The 13,075-nt window shown below is 36.8% G+C and overlaps 1 long non-coding RNA gene across 3 annotated transcripts; it reads left to right on the top strand.

The window, feature by feature from the left end:
* The first annotated feature begins 268 nt into the window (after nt 1-268).
* On the top strand, nt 269-12,272 carry LOC308191193. Of its 3 annotated transcripts, none has more exons than XR_013947786.1 (4): nt 269-410; nt 8,254-8,395; nt 9,179-9,406; nt 9,656-9,955. It is a non-coding gene; the product is annotated as an uncharacterized lncRNA (long non-coding RNA). The 3 variants fall into 3 exon arrangements; XR_013947785.1 differs by lacking the exon at nt 9,656-9,955 and adding an exon at nt 11,212-12,272 and having other exon boundaries at nt 271-410; nt 9,224-9,406; XR_013947787.1 differs by having other exon boundaries at nt 271-410; nt 9,224-9,406.
* Nucleotides 12,273-13,075: the final 803 nt, after the last annotated feature.

The following is a 13,075-nucleotide window of genomic DNA, read 5'->3' as shown; positions in this document are numbered from 1 at the left end:
TTCTGAAATTGAGTTTTGAGAGAAATCCATGTATAAATATATACTTACACACATTAAATTTTCTTGTCATGTGAACTTTTTTTGAGGTTTGTAATTGTCCTGTAGTTTGGTTCATTCACATTCCCATATCCATCTAAGGGTTGTAATTCCTGGAGAACAAGAATGAAAAATGAACCAAGTCCTTCCTCATGCCAAATAATGGCTGTGCATCAGGGCAGCTGAAAGGTTTTTTCCCATAAGAATGAGCGGTAAACGCAGCTGTTGGAGATGAGTGGGTGATCCTCTCTCCTTTATCAGCTCTTGGCTTCTACATTTGAGCAGTGATCAGTGTATTGCAGCAATTGGTGCTAGCTGAATCCATTTTTACATCTGAGTACATAAAGATGTTTGGAAGACAAGGTAATATTCAGGTAGGGCAGGCTTTTGACAGGAAAAATGTTATCTCAGAAGTAATTTTGTGTGTGCAATTAGTTTTGACAGAATATTTTTTTCTGCACAATTGCAGAATTGCTTGTGGCCTATATGGAAAAAACATTTGAAAAATATTTTTGCTTCTGAAAAGAGCTAAGTAATATGTGAAATTCACACAATACTTTAACTGAAAGCACATCTATTTATGTTTATACATTTCTACCGAGTAGACAATGCCATACAATCTCTTTAGTTACCTTTTCTCTGACTACAAATAAGCAATCTACTTTTCTCTTGTCCATATTGTGTTTTGTATGGTTTCGTTTGTTTTAAATTTACTTTTATTTACTTTTATTTCAATATATTTAAACAGTTGTTGTCCTACTTGTTTTTTCTTAGATCTGTTAATAGATTTGATTTCTGGCAGGTACATAAATGCATGTGTCATGCTCAAGTAGAGGAGGGTTCATTATTGTGATTATGTGAATATAGTTGTAATATTATTTATTACAAATAAATAACTTTATTTAAAAATTGCAAAATTTGAGGTTGTGAGAAAAAATCTCAATAATTTTCTTCAGACAGGATCTTCCGTAAAGCTATTTTATTCACGATTGCAATGGTGGGTGTCCTGCAAGCAGGAGCACACAGTAAAAATTTGTCATAACCTTATATTCCCTATTACCCGACACCTGATTTCTCCCCTGTTTCCTCATTGGCTGAGTACTACAGGTTCACAGCCTACTTGATGCACTTCTCTACCGTATATGTACAATTTTATTTAACCTACTGTTAATTTCTCCTTTTCCTTTTTTTTTTTTTCCTTCTTCTTTCATGACTAGAGGGCCTGTGACTTTTGTTTTTACTGATTTCATACTGCTCATCCTGTTTTTCTTAGCTATCCACCTTATTTTGAGACAGTGGGACCTTCTCCTTATCTGCTTAACATACTCCCAACTGCTATGCCAATCACTTTTGAATAGGCAAGGTTAGTGGAATTTTCCACTCCAAAAACACCTTTTATTGCAAAAACATAACTTTGTTTCTCACAAGCTCATTGTTAGCAGGATTTTTTATACTTTTGTATTAGTAGTAATAGGATTTTTCTGGATATTTTCATCGGTGGTATCTGAAAGCCTCACTTTTCTAATGGAAACTTGCTACATAACAATAATGCATTGAAATTAGACAGGCAATAGATTCATTTATATTAATGTAAATTTAATATTTATACAGAGAATTTCAGATCTGTCAGTAATGGAATGTGCTATACACTTAACACCATCAAAGAAATGGCACATTATTATATGCTACTTCTGGTAGGCTTGTCATTAAAAAGCAAACAAACAAATAAAAAAACACCCTTGTCTTAATTAGCCATTCTGCTACTTTACAAAACAAGGTAACAAAAATACAATCTACAGTTGTGAAAATGTTTGGACAGTTATTTGGGAGATACTTAATATCTTATTTGAGGAAAAGATTGTTCAGAAGAACTAAACAAATCAGGGACTTTTCTGTCCCTTCCCAAGAAAAAATGCCCATAGATTTCAAGGAGAGATGAATTAGTATAACTTACAGCAGTGTATGGTATTCGTCGACTATACAATTTGCTCTTAGCTCACTAGAAAGGCTTAGGAGTTCACATGAAGTGTTTGGGAAATTAGCCAAAGACAGATGAATAATTCTCTATTTATCAAGAATGTATACAAAACCAATCGTTTACCTTACACATACAGAGTGGTATCCAAATTGCTTATGTATGTGCACTTACATGTTAGAGCTTTTCAAAACAAATGGTTTGAATTTGAGCTAAGAAAAATAATCAGATTTTTTAATAAGCCATCAGATTTGTGCCACAGTTTTAATTAAGTCAGAGTATTACGTGTATTGCTAAGTTTCCAGGGATGGGCTTCACATTCATATCATATGTTCTTTGGTGCAACCTTGCTAAAGTTGGAGTTTTGGTCTTTTTGTTTGTTTGTTTGTTCAAATAAAACAACTTTATATCTGTGCCAGGGAACTGAATTGGAATGTGAAGCCGTAGATATGTTCAAAGAACAGGAACATAAGGCAACAGCACATAATTTTTTTCCTACAGAGTCTCACTAAATCATCTCAGTTCTGACATAAAGGGATCATTAGAAAAGTAAGGGTGGTATTTAAGTCTCTCTACCTATTTAGTCTGGACTTACATGCTGATATTGCTCTATAGTAATAGCGGGTGATGGCTCATGGACTATGGACATCTTTCTACAGCAAAGAGCCCGCAGTTTCCTTCCTGGATGGTAGCATGTGAGCAGACCTCACTTGGAAACTTTTAGCCTGTCTGTGTGTGAGAATTAAGGTGCTGATATTTCAGTAAGGAAAGAACATGCTACCAGCTGGCAGGCAGGGAGTGTGCCCATGAATGAAGCACCTATAAAAGAGGTGTCTTGGAATATCGGTGACCCCCAGCTGCACTCACAAGTTTGGGGACCTGTGTCATACTCTAATAATGAGATCATATCTCACACATATGGGATGGGATTCTGGGGTCTTCTACCTGTTTTGGGGCTCCTCACTCTAAGACGAGGTCAGCTTGACCCACTGTCTCTGGCATGAAGGTGAAAAAGAGACTTGAGGCTGCATTAGAGTTATAATCCTGTAGGATTAGCTCTTGGAAAGGTGGTGGTGATGCTGGAGAATGTAAAGTCCTCTGACATCACTGGGAGTGATTTATACTGACTAAAGGGAGATCAGAGCTGAAACCTTGGCTTTAAAATTACATATATATCATGAAAACAAGACTTAGAAATAAGAAAATACCTGTGTGTAAAACAGGTGTATATGGGTGCCAAACCCTTGGTAAATGGTGCATATTTACATCATAGGTTATGCACACACTATACATATGCATGCAAGATATCTGCGTGCACATCCAGTGCTGTTATCTCAGGTTTTCATGAGATGCTGGGGAGTGTTACGCGACTTACTACTACTCTAGAAAAGAGAGGAGAGGTCCATAGCGTATGGTATGCCAAAGCATGAGGACGTTCACTGAGTCACAAGTGGCAGTTGCCATGCTATGGATTTTGGAATTCAGCTGTTGCAATAAAATTTGGCTTGCCCTTGTGCCTCTTTAACATTTCTGATCCTCAGTCTACTGAGCTATAAAATGGAGATGACATTTGCACATCCCCTAGAAAGCAGGGTTTACTTATCTACAGATTACCATTTAAAGTAGAAAAATAGCTTTAAGGAGTGAAGAGTACACTAGTCAAATTAATAATAATAGGTAATTGCTGTTGATGTTGAAAGTGCAGGAGTTCAGAATCCTGAAATAGAAATAATACTGCAGAATAAACTGCCATGTAGCAAACATAGCCTGAAAAACAACCCTATGGTTTTCCAGACAAATACAGTAAGAATAGTACAAGAAAAGAACATGCAAGTATATCAAATGAGATAACACAGAGAGCTCACAGCTTTCTCTATATAACTCACATGTAAGAAGATGTGGTTTAACCTATCTGGCAGCTGAGCTCCACACAGCTGTTCGCTCACACTCCCCCACTCCCCAGTGGGAAAAGGGAGAGAATCAGAGGAAAAAAAAAAGTGAAAGCTTGTGGGTTCAAATAAAGACAGCTTATTAGGACAGAAAGGAAAGGAAAATAATAACAATAATGATAATAGTACTACTAATAATAATGTGTACAAAACAAGTGATGCACAATGCAATTGCTTACTACCTGCTGACCAATGCCTATCCCATCCTGAACAGCGGTCCTCCTAACCCCAGCAAGTCACCTCATATTAATTGCTCAGCATGAAATCATGCAGTAAGGGATATCTCTGTGGCCAGTCTGGGTCAGCTGTCCTGGTTCTGTCTCCTCCCGGTTCCGGCTGTACCCCCAGCCTCCTCGATGGCAGGACAGTGTAAGAAGCTGAAAAGTCCTTTGTTTAGTGTAAGCACTGCTCTGCAACAATTAAAACATCACACTATTCTCATACTAAATCCAAAACACAGCACCATACCAGCTACTAGGAGGAAAATTAACTCTATCCTAGCTGAAACCAGGACAGAAGAGTTTTCTTATTATTATTTGCCAAGGCAGTCTTCGGAGGTAATGGAATGGAATTTTTCATATTGTGGCTCTGCAGGTTATGGAGGATTTATATATATATATAAAGAAGACAAGATATCTGGGATATCCCTTCATCTGTTTAATTTCACACAAACACAAAATCTATATATTTTTAAATCCTTTACAGTAACTTAAAGAACAAACAATCAAACAAAATAAACCACCACCACCAACAACAATAAAACCATCAGAAAGTAAAGACTTTTCATAAGATTTTTGAGTAAATAGGTATCAATAATAGTTGTGGTTTATCACAGTAACTCAACTGTAGTTAATTCACATTAGGAGTGAAGCTTGGAGACAGTTTTTGTGGACATCTCTTAGCCTAGGTAGTAGGCATAGAAATATTTGAGACTCCAGGAGGATCACTGAAGAATTCTACAGATTCATGCAGTATATACAGGATTTATTCTGAATGTTGAAGAGTAAATGAAATATTTTTTTCACTGTATCTTATTATGGGAAAATTATTTCAAACGTTTCTGCTGTCTTTGGGGAAATGCATCCATTTTAGATCTTGAATGTTTTTCCCTTGAACTGTGTGCAACTGGCCTTGAGTGGCACAGGAAATGGTAAAGGGTAGCAGCCATAGCTGCTAGAAAATAGCTGATGTCATTTTTCTGAGCAAAAGCACAGCTGCAAAATGCTTAAAATTAACAATGTTTAGCACAGTGATTTGAGCCAGCTCCTGGTGTAACTGATGTAAATCACTCTGTATCTGCTACTGCAGTGGTGCTCCTCTGACTTAGACCATTGTAAACTGTCTAGGAAAGCAATAGTCAAAACAACTTTTCTCAATTGCTTTCCTTCAGCTGAAAATTAAGATGCTGAGTCTTCTTTGGTTTTATATATAACTAGCTCTGTTTCATTGGCATTATGCTCAACTCTCACTGATGTGATTATGAAAAGAATCAGACTTGTTCATGTTGTGTCATTTTAAATGCTCTTCCTTGATTATTTGGCACTAGTATGATATCCCCAACCAGTACAGCTGCTGCTGAAAAAAGCTGGATAACCTACTAGTATTTCTCTTCTTTACAGCTTACAGGTTCTCTGGATTTTTATACATTAAAAGAAAAACAAACTAACAAAAACCTCCAAAACAACAACAAAAAGAAAAATAAATGTGGTCTGGATGTAAAAATTTAGACTGATTTTATAAAGAAGTGTAAAGAACACATTACATATACGTTCCACTGTATAGCTAAGTTCTAAAAATAAGCAGAGAAAAGGATGGCAACAGTGTATAAAATCATCTCAAGATGTAAATTGTCCTTCGTTTTGAGTTTAACTGTTGAAGTTACAGCTGCCAGGGATGCCTGGATCGTTTTAACAGGTAGGACTGAGAAATGCAGGCTTTTACTAAAGGACAGAGAATCAGTGATGCAGTAAGAGCCATGTGCATATTCAAGAATAGATTTTGGCCAATGCATAGCCTCTATATTAGATGTTCTAGAAAGAACCAGACAGAATTTTCTCTAGAGATGCTTTCATACTAGAACATAATCTGAGTAGGAAGCAAAATACTTTAGAAGCAATTTCCCAGCTTTTAATTAAACATTTTTCAGAAAAAGATCTTCAGTTCCAGAATGGAAGCTGCTCAGAACCGGAGAAGAGGATCCTGAGATTATCTGGTTTGCTTGTGTTTGTCCCCTTTCCTTGTTTTGAAAATTGTCTTATGTTGATCTTTCCATGCTGAACAATCAGGATTTCAGTCCTTTCTGTGTTTTCAAGCATATATTAAAGTATCAATAAGAGGCTTTATAAAGTGCTTTTAGCATTGAATAGCATGTTTGAAATAAGCTTCATTCTTTTTTTTTTTTTAGTGGCATCTAGTTCCTTTTTTGTTTTCCTTTTCACCTAGAATAGCATTGAAATGATCTTTGCTTGTTCTTTTTCTCCATATTTTAAGAGGCAGAGTCACAAACGTATGTACCTATTTGACATGCATACAAAACAGGGATAAAGTGTTATTTTTAGGAATAGTAGAAGGAGATGATTGCCAATTCCCTTAGCAAATAACAACAACAACAACATAGTATATTTAGGAAAATCATCCTAGTCTATCTATACAGAAAAAACAGTATTAATATGTGTTTGAATTATTAATGAATATAATATACTCAATTGAGTGCACCCTCCATAAGTTTGCAGATGACAGCACGTTAGACACAAATGTTGATCTGCTAGAGGGTAGGAAGGCTCTACAGAAGGATGTGGATAGGCTAGATAAACGGTCTGAGGCCAACTGTATGAGGTTCAACAAGGCTAAGTGTTGGGTCCTGCTCTTGGGGCACAACAACCCCACGCAATGCTACAGGACTGGGGAAAGAGTGGCTGGAAAGCTGCCCAGTGGAAAGGGACGTGGGTGTATTGGTCGATAGCCATTTGAATGTGAGCCAGCAGTGTGCTCAGGTGGCCAAGAAGACCAATAGCATCCTGGCTTGTATCAGAAATAGCATGGTCAGCAGGACTAGGGAAGTGATTTTCCCCCTGTATTCAGTTCTGGTGAGGCTGCACCTCAAAAACTGTGTTCAATTTTGGGCCCCTCACTACAAGAAGGGCATCGAGGTGCTGGAGCATGTCCAAGGAAGGGCAACGAAGCTGGTGAAGGGTATAGAGAACAATTCTTATGAGAAGCCGCTGAGAGAGCTGGGGTTGTTTAGTCCAGAGAAGAGGAGGCTCGGGGGAGATCTTATTGTACTTTGCAATTACCTTAAAGGAGGTTGTAGAGAGAAAGGGATCACTCTCTTTTCCCATATACCAAGTGGTAAGATGAGGGGAAATGGCCTCAAGTTGCGCCAGGGAAGGTTTATGTTGGATATTAGGAGAAATTTCTTTACTGAAAGGGTTGTGCAGCATTGGAATAGGCTGGCCAGTGAAGTAGTTGAGCCACCATGCCTGGAGGTCTTCCAGAAACTTGTAGATGTAGAACTTAGTAGCATGGTTTATTGGTGGAAGTATTAGTACTAGGTTAAAGGTTGGACTAGATGAGCTTAGAGGTCTTTTCCAACCTGAATGATTCTATGATTATACTGCAACAATCTGAAGAACAATAATCTGAATGGAACTAGGAAAAGGAAATATAAAAGTTTTTCTAACACAATTAGCACAAGAACTGTTTCTACTGAATCTTTTAACCTGAGGTTTATCACTGCTTGGAAAGCTGATGTAAACTTAAAAATTAACAGTAGGGATCAAATCAGATGAATGTTAATTTCTTTTCTGAAATACAAAAACAAAACAAAACAAAAAAGTCAATTTCCGCTATTTGAGAGATAAAGCATAACACAGAGTAAAATTCCATCCTCTTTTCCTTTTTATTTTTTATTTTTTAATAGTTTGCCACAATGTGATTTTGATAAGTTCTATTCATGACAAATCATTTTTCAACATTTCCTTGCAAATTTCCCATCAAAGAATTAAACCCTTGGGCTGTGGCAAGGTGCATTTTTTTTTTTTCCTACAGCTGCCAGCTTATCTACGTCTTTTCACTTTTCTGGCCAACAAAATGCATTTCAAGCTTTTTCAGTCCAAAAGGTTACGCTAGAATGATTTTAACGATCTGCTTTGTTTACATTTGACATCTGTTAAAACAACATATCCCAAGATGTTTCCACAAACTTTAATGTATGTTGACTTTTCTATCTGCAGCACTAGTTTACTTAACTCAACTTCTCCAGGTGATTTTAAATCTAAATTGTTTTTTCTATAGGTCTCTGTATGACCCCACATTTTTGGCACAACTGACAAGTACAGATAGCTGTCTGGAGGAGAAAGGGCTGCATAAGCTCCTTCTGCTGCCAAGAATTTGTACATCGGAGTGAACTGAAAAAAAGGCTTCTGCATAGACGACAGTAAGCATTGCAACAGTTATTGATCTACCTCAAAATTTTGTCTCCTCCCATCCCAGGAAATGCAAAGTGTTTTCCATACAGGATGTGTCTTGGCTCGTTGATAGTATTTTATCATTGCAGTGATTGTTGTGCTGATCATCTGAGCAGGGATTTAATCTACCCAAATAATTAGCTCAGTTCTCAGCATCACTTCTGTTTCAGGCCATTGCACCTCAGACACTAGGAAGCACCTATATAAATATAAGAATATACATAAACCTTACATATAAACCTAATAAAGATAAGAAAAAAATCTTTAAATTCCAAAATGTTTGTGTTATGCTGGTTATCCTACCTGCATGCATATACTCTTGTATACTAAAATTATCCTGGTATCCTAGTATTACTCTCATATATCCTAGTATCACTCTTGTATACCAAAGTAACCATGTTTCACACATTTTTTAATGCTGATGGTGCTTTATGTTATTTCTGTAAGATGTGTGTGGAGAAATACAAGATCCATTGCTTTAAATGTGTTGGACCAATCTAGTCTAGTGTGCATGTAGACTTAGATTTCAAAGGGAAAGGGCTTTGGGAGATTCAGGATGTAAGATGACATACTGTACTTCTTATGGTTGTTCTAGAACTTTATTCAGCTCACCAGGTTTTTCCATCTTCAAGTGTAAGATTTAGCATAGGATCAGGCAGAGTCATGATTTTTTCCTAAGACAAGTTTAGGTTGTGCTTTTCCCTGAATTTTCCACTTAGGACTTTCCCAAAGGTGTGCCCTTCTGCTTCCAGTTCTCCCATGCAGCTCTGGTATATCAACTTCTGTGACTTCCTCAGCAGATGGAAGTACATCAGCAATGGGGAAAAAAAGGTCCTGTGACGTAGATGGCTTGCTTGAGCTTGTACACAACATATTCAGTGGAACGGGAAAGCACCGAACTATAAACTTCCAGACACTGCTGCAAGGAGCTGGCCTGCTACCACATTCTAAAACTCTTCTCCAAACACTCTTTGAACCCTGTAAGTAGTAGAATTCTTCTTACACATCCATTAACGTAGCTTTCAAGTTTGCTTTCTTCCAAGTCACTTTCTTCTTTAAGTTACAAGTGCAAAAACAGTGGCTTGAGACAATACTGTTTTTAGCAAGAAAAAGCCTCACACATCAGTAATAGGCAATACAGTCTCAGTGGAAGGGAAGACCTCTTTTTAATATTTTGTGGGGAGTTGCTGTTAAAGAATACATTTCTTAAAACTATTTTCTCTATTTAGGACAGGCTTTCATGGACAGCTACGCTATTTTGTGTTGTCTTCAGAAGTTTTATTTAATTTCTTCCCTTGTGTGTGGAATGAATGAGATAGAGGCTGTATATTGAAAAAAAAAAAAAAAAGAAGAGAGAGAGGAAAATATTTCATTTTTACTATCCCAGACTAAAGTATTTCTAAGTATGAATGCAGAGTAAGTAAAAATCTCAGGGAAGTTTGACGTCAGTTCCAGCCCGTTCTTTACATACAGTATGACCTAGATTCTTAGTGGCAAAGGTAAATTTTGGAAGCAATAATTGTATTTTGTCCTCTGTCTCCACCTACTGTCTGTTGGTGTTATTAATAAAATCATCCCTCTCTTATCCCATTCTGATTACTTTCCTTTCCCCTACCTCCAGCACATAGCAGAAAATAAAATAAAATAAAATAAATCTGCTTTTTGCATAGCACTGACTTTCTTCTCCTGGTAAAAGACATTCGTTTTTAATAAACTGCAGTCTTTTGGATTTTTGTGGCTAATATATGAATGTTCCTTCCTCCCTACTCTCCAAGAATTAACAGATCTACCTACTGAATTATTAGTGAACCTCTTGCACTGACATTAGCTAAGGTTAGACCACATTTGTCCTCAGATTCTTGCAGCTTCTAGTACCATGATTCTTTGGTAATGCATGACTTTTTTGAGTCATACATCAGTAACTTGTATTTGTACTAGTACTAGTGGAAGAACTAGCATCAAATTATCTTCATGTCCTAGTACTTCTCCTTTTGATTCTTTGATCTACATGAAAGTTGTAATTGACATTTTTATTAAAATCTTAATGTAATCAAAATTTTAAGACGATCAAAAATAAAAATATATAATAAAAAATTTGTAAATGGGCTCACATTTGAAAAGTTTTATGCCAAGAAAGGTAAAAGCAAATTTGCATATCGGAGAGTCTCAAAATGCAGTGAAATTCATTCATTTTTAAAGTAGTGTTAAGTCACTAAAATATGAAAGGTGCAGTTCAAGTTATTCCAAAGGAAAGAAAGAGAATATAAATACCCAATAAATTATCATCATTTGTGATTCTCTTTGATGGATATTTAATGTAAAAAAACACTTCTTCTCACAGGAATCTAATTTATTTTATCTCTATAAAATTGCAATATTGGAACTGGTTTGCTATATTGGAAATAAAGTAACAGTAAAATTAAGTAGTAGTCACTGTTTATTTTGTTTGTTTGTTCGTTCTGTTTGTTTGTTTAAAAGTTCTCCCTTAGAAAAAAAAATGTCTCTCTTTTGCAAAAGCTTTTAATTATATTTGTCTTTTAGAAAAACAAAACCACCACCACCACAAACAACAAAATATTTTTTAAAAATACATCCACTCTATTACTTTTTATAGAATCATATTGGTTATGTATCATATATATATATGATATACATATAGTATCTCCCATATGTTGGGGGAATGTCAACATTTAGAAAATTCAGAAAAATGTATCTCAACTTACAGAAAAAAACACCTCTGATGCATCAGATTCCCTAAAATGTGAACACTCTTTATTCTTCATAGGAATTTTTGGATCTTTTCCATAAAAGAGAGTCCATAATACAGATTCATCTTTGAGAGGACTTAAGGAAGAATTATGGTACTGAGGTTTTTTGTATTTTCTAATTGTATATTTGCCCTTTGTTTCAATATTCCGCTCTTTATACAAGCTCCACAATCAAGAATAAATATTTACTGTAGAATTTAGGTGGATGTCATAGCAATAAGCTGTATGTCTGCTCTCTGCTTTTCAATGAAATAATCATTATGTATTCCAGTTATGCCTTTTGGGGCTTGAAAAATGTACTCTAAAATCCACCTGTCAATGCTAGTTTATCATAATTGCTCTATATTTCCATTCTGCAGTTACTCATGTTCTCATAAGATCTGCTTTCAGGCATTTTTAAGCATTGTTATGAGATAAGTGAAAATTGAATTAAATTTTAAATGAAATGTGTTAACTTGGTGTCACGGCAGAGGGCAATTACTGCACCTCTTTGGCAATGTGGCCCCAAAATAATCTTGCATATCTACAAAATGCATCAAAAATCTAAACTGTGGGGGTGAATGTGAAAAAAAAAAATCTAGGCAAATGAAATATTTACATGAAAAGATGTTGGAAATTATTGTGCTTAGCTCAGTCTGGGTAAATAAGAACTACAGAGAGAGAATAATTATGAATTTTATTCCTTAGTTATGTCTTAATCCAAACACAAATAACAATGGACTTAATATCTCAACAAGTTTTTTGTTTGTTTGTTTGTTTTTGTTGTTTTTTTAATTTTATTTTTTTTAATGGAGTGGTTGTCTTGCAGTCCAAAAGCCTAGGGGAGTTTTCATGGAAAAACTGACCAAAAAATCAAATCTAAAATTCTTTTGCTGGCTTTATAGATTCAGTACTGACCAAAACGGACTGGGAGAATTAGATTGCCATACAAATGCTTGATTTTCTCAAAACCATTTGGTAAGGTAGACAAATCTTCAGGAGGTTTTGATTTTATTTACTTTTTAATAAAAATGGTCTATTAATACCTTCACTGTTTAAGAGATTTTATTTTCCAGCTGAATGGATTTTACCTCTCCCATCCCACACCCACCAATTTAATAGAATCATAGAATCATTATGGCTGGAAAAGACCATCAAGATCATCTTGTCCAAATATCACCCTACCACCAACGTTGCCCAGTAACCCGTGTCCCTAAGCACCAGGTCCAACCTTTCCTTGAACAACCTCAGGGATAGTGACTCCACTACTTCCCTGGGCAACCCGTTCCAATACCTGACTGCTCTTTCTGAGAATAAATGTCTCCTAATTTCCAACCTAAACCTCCGCTGGCACAACTTGAGGCCATTCCCTCTAGTCTTATCACTAGTTATCTGCGAGAAGTGGCCAACACCAGAGAAAGTGTCAATCTGCCAGAGGGTAGGAAAGACCTTCAGAGGGACTGGGACAGGTTGGATCATTGGGCAGAGGCTAATTGGATGAAGTTCAACATGGCTAAGTGCCAGGTTCTGCACTTTGGCCACAACAACCCCACGCAACGCTACAGGCTGGGGGCAGAGTGGCTGGAAAGCTGTGCAGAGGAAAAGGATCTGGGGGTGCTGACTGATGCTCACCTGAACATGAGCTGGCAGTGTGCCCAAGTGGCCAAGAAGGCCAACAGCATCCTGGCTTGTATCAGGAATAGTGTAGCCAGCAGGACTACGGAGGTGAACGTCCTCCTGTCCCTCTGGTGAGGCCACACCTCAAGTACTGTGCTCAGCTTTGGGCCCCTCACTACAAGAAGGACATCGAGGCCCTTGTGTGTGTCCAGAGAAAGGCTACAAAGCTGCTGAAGGGCCTGGAACACAAATCCTATGAGGAGCGGCTGAGGGAACTGGGGTTGT

This window comes from Anser brachyrhynchus (genome assembly GCF_964034855.1).
Source record: "Anser brachyrhynchus genome assembly, chromosome: 2".
Classification (NCBI taxonomy): Eukaryota; Metazoa; Chordata; class Aves; order Anseriformes; family Anatidae; genus Anser; species Anser brachyrhynchus.
The sequence above is the reverse complement of the archived record's forward strand: the minus strand, read 5'-3'. Positions and strand labels throughout refer to the sequence as shown.